The 13,091-nt window shown below is 37.3% G+C and overlaps 1 protein-coding gene across 4 annotated transcripts in view; it reads left to right on the top strand.

Moving 5' to 3' along the window:
- Positions 1-13,091, top strand: part of Nucb2 (nucleobindin 2) — a 43,244-nt gene that overhangs the window by 849 nt on the left and 29,304 nt on the right. For 2 of the 4 annotated variants that reach the window (XM_063251796.1, XM_063251798.1), the window contains exons 2-3: positions 4,722-4,888; positions 9,103-9,249. The gene's annotated coding sequence lies outside the window, so the exon portion shown is untranslated. Of the gene's footprint in view, positions 1-2,957; positions 3,066-4,721; positions 4,889-9,102; positions 9,250-13,091 lie in introns of all 4 variants that reach the window. The other 2 variants (XM_063251797.1, XM_023563292.2) reach the window with 2 other exon arrangements.

Raw genomic sequence — 13,091 nt, 5'->3', positions numbered from 1 at the left:
CAGAACCTCTTGAAAATCTTCGAGTCCAGTAAATTTCTAAGTTGGATAATGTACCCTTTATAAAATTGGATTAGTAAGCCCTGCCAACCAAGCTTTTTATTAAGGTTCTGTTAAATCCATGGGTGAATATGAACAGTAAACCATTTTTAAAACTTAGGTTAAATAAATGGCAGGAGAGAGTAAATGCGAATATTTCTGATAGTTTTATTTGAAGGGGATTGTGGAGCTTTCCTGTAGCAATGTTTAAACAGCAGATTGTTGCTTAAGGAATTGGCTGAAAGCAGTATGACTAGTGGCATGGTAGATTTGGATCAGAGAACCTATTGCCTATGGCTTCTTTTACTACCTATTCAGTTGTTTGTTTCTTTTCTCTCTCTTTTTATGATTTTTGTCTGTTTGTTTTGAGACAGGATCTCACTATGTAGTTCAAACTGGCTTTGAACTCACTGATGTAGCTCTGGCTGGCCAACTCAACCATTCTCCTGTATCGCCTCCAGAGGGCTGGGACTTTTCTGGTAGAAACTGCTCGAGGATTCATCTTGATTTAAGCTGAGTGTGAATCCTTGTTTTATAAAATTTGAACAAGTTAAAGAAATATTGGGCAAACAAATATTTCAACAAGTCCTCCACAGTTAACAGGGTCAAAAATTTAATCATAGAAATTTAGAATCACAGTGTTTACAGTGGTAAATACCTATAATCCCAGTACTCATGAGCTTGAGGCAGGAAGATCGTGCTGAGTTACAGGCCAACCTAGGCTATGTAGTGAGTTCAAGGCCACCCTGAACTCCACAGCGAGAACTTGTCTCAAAAAAAAGATTCTCAAAAAATTAGAACCTCAAAAAATGTCACTCTTGTTATTAGGGTGAACTTCCATTTCTCATCTTGGCCTTCAAACTCTCTATTGTCCCATACAGCTTCTAAGGGTAGCATTTTTCTTGTTATTCTCTTCCTCTGCTCTCCCAGGATACTTATTATTTATATCATACTTTTTTATTTACTTATTTTTATTTATTTTTATTTTTTGTCTTTTGAGGCAGGGCCTCACTATGCAGATCAGGCTGGCCTTGAGCTCACTTTGTAGCTCAGGTTGGTCTCAAATTTGCAAGATCCTCCTGTCTCAGCCTCCCAAGTGCTGAGATTACAGGCATGTGCCACTATGCTGAGCTTGTAATTTTTTTTTTTTTTTTTTTTTTTTTTTTGCAGTCGTGGGGATTGATCTGAGGGCCTTGCTACTGAGCCACATCCCCACTTTTTTTTTTTTATGTTTTTATTTTGAAACAGGGTCTTGATAAATTGCTTAATTGCCCAGAGTGGTCTCAAATTTGCAGTCTTCCTACCTACCCCTCCCAGATGCTAGGATTATAGGCATATACCAACAAGCTCAGCCTCTCTCATACCTTTCACTTAGCCTTTCAGCATGCTTTTTGCCAAGTTGGTTGTAATCAGTATACCATAACTGAAATGAAATCACAATTGAAGCAAATACACTAGTGCAAAAAACAACAGTTATTAATATGGGTACGAATTTAGAATATCAGTAATATGATCAACACCAGTGTCTTTTTGTTTTAGGATATATGTGGTATATTTCTGAAGATATCTCAAACTAATTTTGTGTTACTTAGAATACAATCCAAATCACATTCCACTCCCTAAGACCTTTAAATCATATAAAATGATTTAAAATGCATAACTCAGGCATTAGGTAGCTGAAAGAATCAAGTATAGGATTTTAAAATGTATTGAAAAAAATCTTTAAAGTAGATACTTTTTAAAAGTTCTGTGAATAATTGAATTGACTATATATTTGTTGTGATAACTTTTTTCCCACTTTTTAAAGATAACTTTTTAAAGATCTAGAAAGGAAAAATTGGCTAGTTTTATGAAATTAATTAAATTAATTTATAAACTTTATTTTTTTTCATCGGTTCTGGGGATCGAACCCATGACTGCACACTTGCAAGGCAGGCACTTATGCCACTGAGCTAAATCCCCAGCTCCATAAACTGTATTTTTTAAAAAACTTATTTATTTATTGGTACCAGGGATCAAACTCATGACCTTGTGGTTACCAGGCAAGTGCTTGAGCCGCTGAGCTAAATCCTTGGCTACTAATTTATAAACTTTTAAAAAGCAGGCTCCTAATAATTTAATAAAATGTATTCAAGGAAAAAATCAATTACTTTAATTTAAAAGTTCTTAAGCCACAATGTGGTGACAAGTATGTTTAATTCAAATTTCATGGCCATATTCCAATCTTTCTGTTAGCAATTAGTCTTAGCCAAGTAAGTTAACTTCCTTGAGTTTTTATAACCTTTTATTAAAGGCTAACCTTTAAGGTCATTTTTGGGCCAGGCATGGTGTCCTATAATCCCAGGCCTCAGAGGCTGAGGTAGGAGGATCACTATGAGTTTGAGGCCAGCCTGGGCTATAAAGTGAGTTCAAGACCAGACTGAACCATGTAATGAAACCCTGTCTCAAAAAAGACACCCCCCCAAAAAAAATATTATTTTGGACTCAATTCTGATATTCTCAGGCAACCTAAGGGAAATTGAGATAGCAGTCCCATGCGTTTATTTTTTGGCAGGAATTTTTTGATATGTTGTATTTGAGTTATCTAAAGATAAAGTATGCATGAATATTAAGGTCATTGTGATTTTAATAAATGTGTTTTGGGGCTGGGCAGGGTGGTGCACACCTATAATCCCAGCACTTGGAAAGCTGAGGAAGGAGGAGTGCTGCTAGTTTGAGGCCAGCCTGGACTACACAGTGAGTAAAGCCAGTCTGTACTACACAGAGAGACCCTGTCTCAAACAAAACAAAACAAAACACCAACACTATCCCTTTCTACTGATAGGAGAGTGCTAGAGTGATGTCTAGATTAAGGCAGGGTTTGAAGTTCAGCTTGTCATTCACCTGCTTTTTAACTCTGTCTCACCGACTCATTTTCAAAGGGGAAAACACGTGAGCACCACGTTACTCCTTGTCCTTGTCACTGCTGCAAAATCCAGAAACTTAGAAGCCACTTCTTTGTCCCTGTCCCACGCTTTCCCTCCTTGATGGTAAGAAGAAGCAACCCAGGTTTCCTGGCTCAGGATCATGCCTTTGGGAAAAAACCTGGGCTTTTTGTTTCTGCTTGATGTTTTAACAGCTAGAAGGAAGAGACTGTATTCCATTCTTATTGGATGTGTTCTTTCCATTGACTGGTGGCTGCAGTAGAGCTTTGGTTATAGCAGTGTTCCAAGAAAAGCACGCATGTGACCTTTCAAAAATAAATATTGTATGGAGGCCTTAAGACTTGAACATTTACTGTTTTCATATACCAGATTATTTGCTCTGTATTCACCCCTGTTTTCAGCCTGTCAACAGATTTCTTGTAGTAGTTAAATTTTATGCACACGCCTGTAATCCCAGCACTCTGGTGGCTGAGGGAGGGAGATTGCCATGAGTTTGAGGCCAGCCTAGGATATGTGCTGAGCTCAATGCCAGGCTGAACTACAAAACAAGACTTTTTCTCAGAAAACCAAATAGAAGGCTGAGGATATAGCTCCAGCAACATGTAGAACACTTTATTAGCCCTGGGGTCCATCCCGAGCACCTTAAAAAAAAATAAGAAAAGAAAACAAGAAGCTTGCAAATAAGTGGAAGAAGTTAGTATTCAGTATGCCATGGTCTATAAATAAAAGTCATATATCCTTACAAGTTCCGACATTCATTTGACTGCTCCACTGCTGAGATGATTTTATATTCAGTAGATTGTCAAAAACAAACAGAGCTGTGTGTGATGGTGAATTTTTATAATCTCATCTACTCAGGAGGTTGAGGTCAGAGGATTACAAATTCGAAGCCAGTCCAGGAAACTAGTGAGACCCTGTCTCAAAATGAAGAATTAGAAAGATGCTGGGAGGTAGCTCATCAATCCGGTAGCTCATCAATCATTTCTTGGGTTCAGTTGCTAGTATTCGGGGGGGGGGGGGAAATGTGTGTGTTAATTAAAGTTTGAAAATACTTTACTTAAAAAAAAAGAAAATACTTATTTTTCAGACTACTTAGAAATAATTATGTTTTTCAGTGAGTTTATATATGAGCTGTCTTGTACTACATAATGGTGTTTCAAAAAAGAATGTGTTACCTTATTGCTGATCTTGGTGATGGACTGAAGCAAGGTTAATTTTTTAAAATAGTGATAACAGTAAAGAAAGATTCCAGTTAAGGATTTTATTGGTACTGGGAATTGAACTCAGGACCTTGCGCTTGCCTGGCAAGTACTGTGCTGCTGAACTGTATCCTTAGCCTTCCAGTTAAGGATTTAACAGGAAAAGTTACTCCATGACTTGGAGCCTTATTGCTAAATAAATAAGCTTTTTTTTTTCTTGGTACCAGGGATTGAACTCATGACCTCGTGGTTGCCAGGCAGGTGCATATGCTTCCCCCCAAAAAAGCTTATAATCTGAATTCCTCTTCGTTATTTAAAAGAGGAGCAATGTATTAAAACTTGGGCACAGTAAATTAATATCATTAGTTATTCTGGTCTTTGATTCTGTTTATTTCATAGATCTCTCCTTCTCACTCAATAGAATGTAATTCAGTCTCCTACATCAGAAAAATTTGTCATACTATGTGACAAATGCCCATAGTATCATATGCCATTATACTGTAAGTCTAAATTTATTATTATATGTAATATGTCCTTATATTTTTTTTCTTTTTCTTTAAAGCCCATTTAGGACCTAAGAGTCAGTTTTCCATGGAAAAAAACATTGGACTAGGAGTCAAGAATAACTAGCTCTTCACTGACTTGGTGTCGTGAAAGTCATCCTACCTCCCTGGATCTCAGTTGCCTCATCTGTAAAAAAGAAGATAAAAATTCTTTACCTGTCTGAAGGTAAGTGATCAGTAGTTAATAACTACTTTTGGTAACAAACCAAAACAACTACCACCAACAACAGCAACAAAAATACAAAAAGAAAAAACCCCAAACAGACAGGCTTAACCACACAATATTTAATTTTTCATCTGAAATTCTTCTTGAAATAGGCAGTCTGGGATAGGTATAGTGGTTACATACAGTTATGGACCTAATCTTCGAGTTTTTAAATATGTGACTCCTAAGTTGTGGCCCTGATTCTCGTAGTCCAACAGGGCTGCCAGACCTCAGACAGCACAGTCAAGTTTCAGACTCCAAGGCAAAGATGCTTCCTGTTTATTTCAGGACATTTTTCTGAACCCAGGCTCATGCTACAAGGGGAAATGTAGCTGAGTGCGTAGCTGCTCTCAAATTGGGTCTTTGCTACTGAGGAGGAAGAGAAGATTTGGATATTAGTGGGAAAATAGCACCTACCACAGCATGGATCGATTCCTCTTCCATCTCCTCTTCCATCACAGACTTATAAGCTGTGATAAGTATTCACAGAAGCAACAGTAATTTGCCATAGCAGAGCTTTAAGTCTGACCATTGCCTATAGAAAGAGTCTTCCTTTAATAAATTGTTTCTTTTTTTCTTTTATCCTAAGATTCATTATAGAAGCATTTCTTTCTCTTTTGGGGATTTGTCCTGGTTATTTAAAAATTACCTATAAATGCTGAATAAATATTTATTGGGCAATTTATGGTTGTGTTAAAATGAGCTACCATGTATTGAGCTTGCTGTTAGCAAGGCACTAGAATGGTACAGATAAGTTGTCCCAAGGGTGTCACAGAACTCATCAGGAATTAAATTTATGTTGATAAATATAATCCATCTCGACATGTGTTTAAGTTCAGTTTGGTTACATGAGGTGCTTTTACCTTCCTTAGTGGTTACAAATAGTTTTTTTTTGTTGTTGTTTTTAAAAGAAATCACTTATTCATCACCTGTCTTGAAATCTCCTCTCACCACTAGCTATTGCTTAACTTGTTTAGGGATACCAACATTTTATTTCTTTCTAGAATTCTCTCTTTATAAATATAATGTAAATATAGCTTGTTTTATTGTGGGAAATGGTTTGATTGTCATTATTATTATTATTATTATTTTTTGTCTTTTTGTCTTTTTGAGATAGGGTCTCAGGCTGGCCTTGAGCTCACTTTGTAGCCCAGACTGGTCTCGAACTCGAAACGATACTCCTGCCTCAGCATTCCCAAGTGTTGGGATTATTGACATGAGCTACCACGCCCAGCAATTGTCATTATTTTTGTAGAAAAAGATGATAGAGCTTTGAGAAAAGGAAATTGACATTCAGTGAGAGAGGAAGGATCTGAAGGTTGAATCAATCTTTTAGGGTTTTTAGAAAGGAGATAGGGCTGGTTGTGGAGGTACATGCCTGCTCTCCTAGCACTCCTGGAGACTGACGCAGGAGGATTACTGTGAGTTTGAGGCCAGGGTGTTATACATATTACCAGTCTGGACTACGCAGTGAGAACCTGTCTCTTTTTAGAAAAAAATGAAACAAAAATAAAAACGAAAGGAAGAAAGAAGATAGGAACAAGTTAATTCCTGTAAAATGAGTATTTTGGTGTTGAGGTTCTAAGGATTGAATCTAGGGACTTCACACTGAGTTACAGCCTTACCCTTTTTAAAATTTGCTTTTTGAGACAGAGTCTTATTAAATCACTAAATTACCCAGGCTGGGCTTAAATTCGTGAACCTCTTAGTATATTTGTATTTTTGCATGCTCTTATACTTTTACTTGTATCAGTTAGGTACAGACTACAGTAATTATTTTGCTACCAGTGCTGTAATTTTCTTTTTTGCAATCCAGAACCATTCAGGTCAAATAAGCAAAATAATCAAGAGCCTTATTGGCTGGGCATGATAGTACATGCTTGTTAATCCCAGAACTCAGGAGGCTGAGGCAGGCAGATCACTGTGAATTTCAGGCCAGCGTGGGTTACACAGTGAGTTCAAGGCCAATGTGAACTACATTGTGAGACCCTGTCTAAAAAAAACATTTTTTTTTTTTTTTAAGAAAAAAGAGAGCCTAGCTGGGGCGTTAGCTCAGCGGCATACGCGCCTGTCTTGCAAGCAGGCAGTCATGAGTTCGACCCCTGGTACCGATAAAAAGGAAAAAGACAAAAAAAAAAAAAAAAAAAAGAAAAAAAAAGAAAAAAGAGAGCCTCATAACTATAAAAACCAATTAGTTTCATTTTTCCCTTTTTAAAATTTTATTTAAAAAAGAAAGCAAAACAAAAAAGGGTAGAAATAATGCAGAATTTAAAAAAACAGTAAAAAATGACTAGTCAAAAAAAGAAATCACTAGTTGATAAATTATATATTGTTACCTTAGAAATAGTTGTTCAAGTTACAAAATCAAAGCATAAAAAATGGACAATCAAACAATGATAGTACAAACTATTCTGTTTGATGAACTAACAAATACTTAGTAGTATGGTTCTCTATCTTGCACGCTTAAACATATAGTTATGTAGAGTACCTTCTTTCCTTCTCATTATTACAATATCTGTTATACATTTTGGATCTTATTACTCTTTCAGTTTTTATTATTATTTTTTATACTAGAGAAAATATGATATTTACAAATGTGAGTCTGATTTATTTCACTTATGAGGGTAGTCTCAATTGCCTCCATTTATGTATAAAAGCCTCAAGATCATCCTAGTTCCGTTTTAAGAGACTTTTAAGTCACCTGGTTAAATATGTCTTTCTGACTACCATTTTAATGACTATTAAAGATTTTTTGATTAACAAAAAGGATCATGCTAGGCAATTTTTTGTGGGCTTTTTTTGTTTTTGTGTTTTGAGACAGGGTCTTGCTAGGCAATTCAGGCTGGCCTTGAACTTACTATGTAACCCAGGGCTACCCTTAAACTGCTCTTCCTGCCTCAGCCTCCTGAGTGCTGGGATTTCAGGCATGTGCTACCACACCTGGTTTATGCATTGTTCTTTTTTTGGAGGGGTGTAACAGGGATCAGACTTACAACCTTGTGCTTGTCAGGCAGGCTCTTGTGCCGCTGAGCTAAATCCCTTATACATTGTATTTTGAGCAGCTTTTTTCAAACTGCAGTTATTTACTGCCTATCTTGCCTTAATTGCTAGATTAAAACTCTTTGAGTGGCCAGGTGTAGTGGCACAGCAGCCCCAGCACTCTAGGGGGCTGAGACAGGAGGACTGTCAATTCAAATCCAATATGGGGAACGAGGTAACTTAGTGAGAACCTGTCTCAAAATTTAAAAATTTTTTTTTCAAACAGAACTGGGGATGTAACTCCAGATAAAGGTCCTAAGTCCAATCACTGGTATTGCAAAACAAAACAAAACCCAAAAAACAAAAACAAAACCAAAAAGGCACCATTAAATAAACAAAACAAGAGCTGGGCATGGTGGTGTTTGCCTGTAATCCCAGCACTCAGGAGGCCGAGGCGGGAGAATTGCTGTGAGTTTGAGGCCAGTCTGGGCTACAAAGTGAGTTGAAGGCCTGCCTGAACCTCATAGTGAGAACTTGTCTCAAAAAGATAAAAAACAAAAACAAACAAAAAAGCTATGAGGGGAGGAATCGGGTCTGTTTCATTCACCTTTGTCTTCCAGCACAATATCTGGTGTGGGTTCTTAGTACTAAATACTTGTGCAAAGAAAACATTCTTCATCCTTCAAATGAAAAGAAAGAGAAAGCAAAAGGAGGGTTGAGTGAGGGAGAAAAAAACAGTAGGGACAACAGATTATGTACAAGAAAAGAGGGAGACAAACTACTTTCTGCTTTCTGGTCTCCTTTCATCTCTTTTATCTGTGATCATTCTTTTTAACCACTTCCAGAATATCTTGCCCCACAATCAAGATAGGGAACCATTGACACCACACACACACTCATAAATATGCATATACACACACATGGGTACATGCACACACAGATACAATCGTAATCTTGATACCTACTGGAGGGAATCAGTAGCTGAGAAATCTGCCTTTGTGTGAGAATGTGAATTTTGATATGCCTTTTTAGAACTTGGAAATTCAGGTAAATTATATCTACTGATTAGGAGAAGTTTACAAAGTCTGTTTGCTTTGGAATTATGCCTGTAGCTTTGATGCCTCGGGGCAGGATCCTTTCTCTGCTGTCTCAAGATGACCCATTGATTTAGAATGTGCTATCATCCTGTGTTCCAGATAGATTATCAGTGCATCCTGTTTGGGTCCGTCTACTGTTTCACCACATCCAGCTCAGTCATAGCTCTGGTCATAGCTTTCTTACCGAAGAAGTGTGTGATAAAGGAAAGTAGAAGCCCATTTTCCTGACCTGATATTGGAGAAAAGGTAGGTTAGTCTTCACTTCTTCCCTTTGACTCCCTTACCTTCCATCTCTTTCTTTTGTAAGAATATTTATGTATTTTCCAGTCCATGAAAACCTATCCTAGCCAGGTGTGGTGACACACACCAGGGTGAGGCAGGAGGATCCCTGTGAGTCTGAAGCCACGTAGGGCTACATAGTGAGTTCAGGGCCATCCTGAATTACACAGAGAGACCCTGTCTCAAAAAATAAAACAAAAACAAACACACAAACAAAAAGAAAATCTATCCTGATACATTTGACCTTATACTGGTATTTAAAGAGATTTTAATGTCATTACTTTTTTAACCTCTTTGTTATCATTACAGCTCGCATTTATTGCTTCTTTATTAAAGGGTAAAATTCTGGCCAGGTATGGTGGTACACGCTAGTAATCATAGCACTTGGGAGGGTGAGGCAGGAGGATCGTCACTGCAAGTTTGGACTAAAGATTAATTTACAGCTGGGTGTGGTGGCACATAACTAATCCAAGCACTTCAGAGGTTGAGGCAGGAGGATCTCGGTGACTTCAGGGCCAACATAGGCTACAAAGTGAGTTCAAGGACAGAACTCTGAACTACAGAGTGAGACTCTATCTCAATAAATAAATAAACAAATAAATACTAATTTAGACAAGCACATTTTTTGTACAGCATTTCTGTGCATACATGCAAAATTAAAAGTGAAGTAAGAAGTTGGTTAATATATTCTTAAAACTTCTTCACATTTATAGTCTGAGTCTCGTTGAGACACTTTCTTCAATGAGGCCAACTTTGTGCTGGAAGACAAAGTTGAATAAAACAGACCCGATTCCTCCCCTCATAGCTTTTTTGTTTGTTTTTGTTTTTTATCTTTTTGAGACAAGTTCTCGCTATGAGGTTCAGGCAGGCCTTCAACTCATTTTGTAGCCCAGACTGGCCAGTTTCTGTGTTTCTCTCTGCCGGGAAGAGGCAGGGTGATTTTCTTCAAGCTTCTACCTGGAATTTTCTTCTAAGCCTCTGACACTCATTTTGCAAGCTTTGGTGCTGGTGCTTTTTTATCTTATTGTAAGATGACAACAGAACAGATTCATGTACTTTCCTCAAATCCTCCGTAAGTGGTTTATTGACCAGAACACTGAAAGCTGGCAGATGTCCTGACATCAGGGGTGACAGTAGCTTATGTTACTCCTCATGTTACTGCTCAGGTGTTTGTTGTTTGTTTTGTAGATTTTGTTCCGTTTCATCGTACTGGGAACAGAACCCAGGGCCTTCACACTGAGGTACTTCCCCAGCCCTTGTGAAACTTGTACAATTTTAAGGCAGGGTGTCACTAAGTTGTCCAGCCTGGGCTCAAACTTGCAATCTCCCTGCCTCACTCTCTCAGAATTCTGGAATTACAGGTATTTGCCAGCAGATCTGCCTTCAGTTAACTTGTTCTTTAAAATTATTCAGATTCATGTTCTAAGAGTGTATCAAGACTGGAACCAACACACTTGCCAGGTTATTTATTTGGGGCTCTTGAACATTCAAAATAGCTTTTACTCCCTTTTCTTTACTCAGTCATCATCTATCCTTCCTTTCATTAATACAGACTATAACATTTTTGGGAAGCAGTTTTGTAGTTTAAAACTTAATATAGCAACAACTTCTATCCAGAGACACTTATAATAGTGCTTACAGTGGTGTGACACAGTGGTTCAGGGATGGTCTACCAAGAACATTTTGTGACCCACTCTCTTATCGGTACTTTTTGCACCTTTAACATGAGTGTATTATTTTGAGGCGTATAAAAAGTCCATGAGAATTTTGTCAGCTTTCCCTGTGGACTAAACTCAGCTTTTTCTTGTATTACATGTTGCCAGAAGCCATATAACCTCAGTTCACTATTCGTAGGAAGTTTCTGAAAAAAATAACATTTGCCATAATGATGTATGGATCCATCAAATTGGTTTAATGCTTTTGAAGCTGATTTTGGGGGGCATAGTTTCTACTGCAATCATTTGCATTGTTTGCCTGCTATATATTGTATTTTAGTAACAAAGGTACTGAGCTTTCTTTTTTTTGTTTGTTTGCTTTTTGGTACCGGGGATCGAACTCATGACCTTGCGCTTGCCACTCAGGCGCTTATGCCACTCAGCTAAATCCCCAGCCCCTGAGCTTTCTTTTTCTTTTCTTTTTAAAATTTTTTTGGTGCCAGGGATCGAACTCTCAACCTCGCATTTGCCAAGCAGGCACTTACACCCCCACTCCTGGTACTGAGCTTTTGTAACAAATAACAAGCTTTGTCTCCTTTCAGGTATCTTCCTGTCTAAAGTCTGGTAAAATATTTTGTTGTTCCTTTATAAGAGAAAGTAAAGTTATTATTATATCAAATGTTTGCTTCACTAATAGCTGCTTCATTTCTATGCTTATCGGGAAATTTTCACTTTAATGTGAAATTACAGCATATTTTTGAAGGTATTTAAAATGACAAGAAGTAATAGTGCAGAAAAATTAAACTTAGGACACAATAACACTCATGTATGTGCAGCTGGTAAAGATTTGCTGCTGCTGTTGCCACTTGGCCAATCGGCCTTAAAAGAAAGGACCCATTAGCACTTAGAGCGTTGCTCAGTGAGCCCTAGGCAGCCATTGCCCTATTTTCTTTCTCTGTGAGCTTGTCTATCTTGGATATTTTATGTAGGTCAAATCATGTAATATGTATAATTTTGCTTCTGGGAGTTTTGTTTTTATTTTATTTATTTATTTATTTTTGAGATAGCATGTTTGGCGCTGGTAGTTTTTGTTTGTTTGTTTGTTTTTGGCTTTTTTGAGACAGTGTCTTGCTATGCAGTTCAGGCTGGCCTTGAGCTCACTTTGTTACTCAGGCTGGTCCACCTGAGTGCTGGGATTACAGGCATGTGCTACCATGCCCGGCTTCTGGTGATAATTTTATTAATCAGTTCTCTTTTATTTGATTTTAAAACAAACAGATTTTTCCTTTAAAAATCGCAGTGTTTTGTTCTCTAAAGTTATCAATAAGTGACATTGCTTTTGGTTTTGAAGTGGCAATAACAATTCATTGTCTCTTTTCTGCAAAATTTAAAAATAGCTATGCACAGTGGTACACAAGTGTGAGCCTAGCTCTTGGGAGGCTGAGGCAGGAACATCACCGAGAGTTTGAGGCTGGTTTGCACTACATAGTGAGACCCTGCCTGAAAAAAAAAAGTTAAAAACAAATCCAATTTGAATGAGATACAGTTCTGTAATCTCTAAATTTTTTTCTACTTCTACAGAAACAAGATTGAAGTTTCATTAGAGAAGTAATATTTCACACCTGTTTGGGAAATGTGACAATTTCTGTTTTTAAATTGTATCTGGATATGAGTTTCTGTGGTGGTTGATTTTTGTTGCTGTTACTGTTAATCTTTTTAGCTCAGCACCTCTTGCTCTTTGCTCTACCAACATAATTTTAATTTTGCTGATTAATTAATATTTAAAGGCATTGTAAATCATTTAAATGAATAATTTTGCATAATTGGTATGAACATATGCAGTTTGTTTGTATTTCCAAAGAGGTAACAGAAAAAATCTATACTTAATAAGTAGGTGAATTTAAGCTGAGAATAACTACCTAATAGAATGATAAAGTCTAGGGAAATTCCCTTTTAAAAATATAATTCCATAGTTGACATCATAGCATATGCCTCTGGTCCCAGCTTTTTGGAGGCAGAGGCCAGCTTGGTCCACATAGCTTATAGCTGGCCTAGACGATATACTGAGTTTAAAATCCACCTTTATTTTTATGAATGAAAAAACAGAAGTGGAAAAAGTTAACTGACCCACAAGTGTGTGGTACAGCTTGAATT

Source organism: Cavia porcellus, unplaced genomic scaffold (assembly GCF_034190915.1).
Source record: "Cavia porcellus strain 051 isolate PalLab524CR breed Dunkin Hartley unplaced genomic scaffold, mCavPor4.1 scaffold_6, whole genome shotgun sequence".
NCBI classification, from domain to species: domain Eukaryota; kingdom Metazoa; phylum Chordata; class Mammalia; order Rodentia; family Caviidae; genus Cavia; species Cavia porcellus.
Note: the sequence above shows the minus strand (reverse complement) of the source record. Positions and strands in the feature narration are given on the sequence as shown.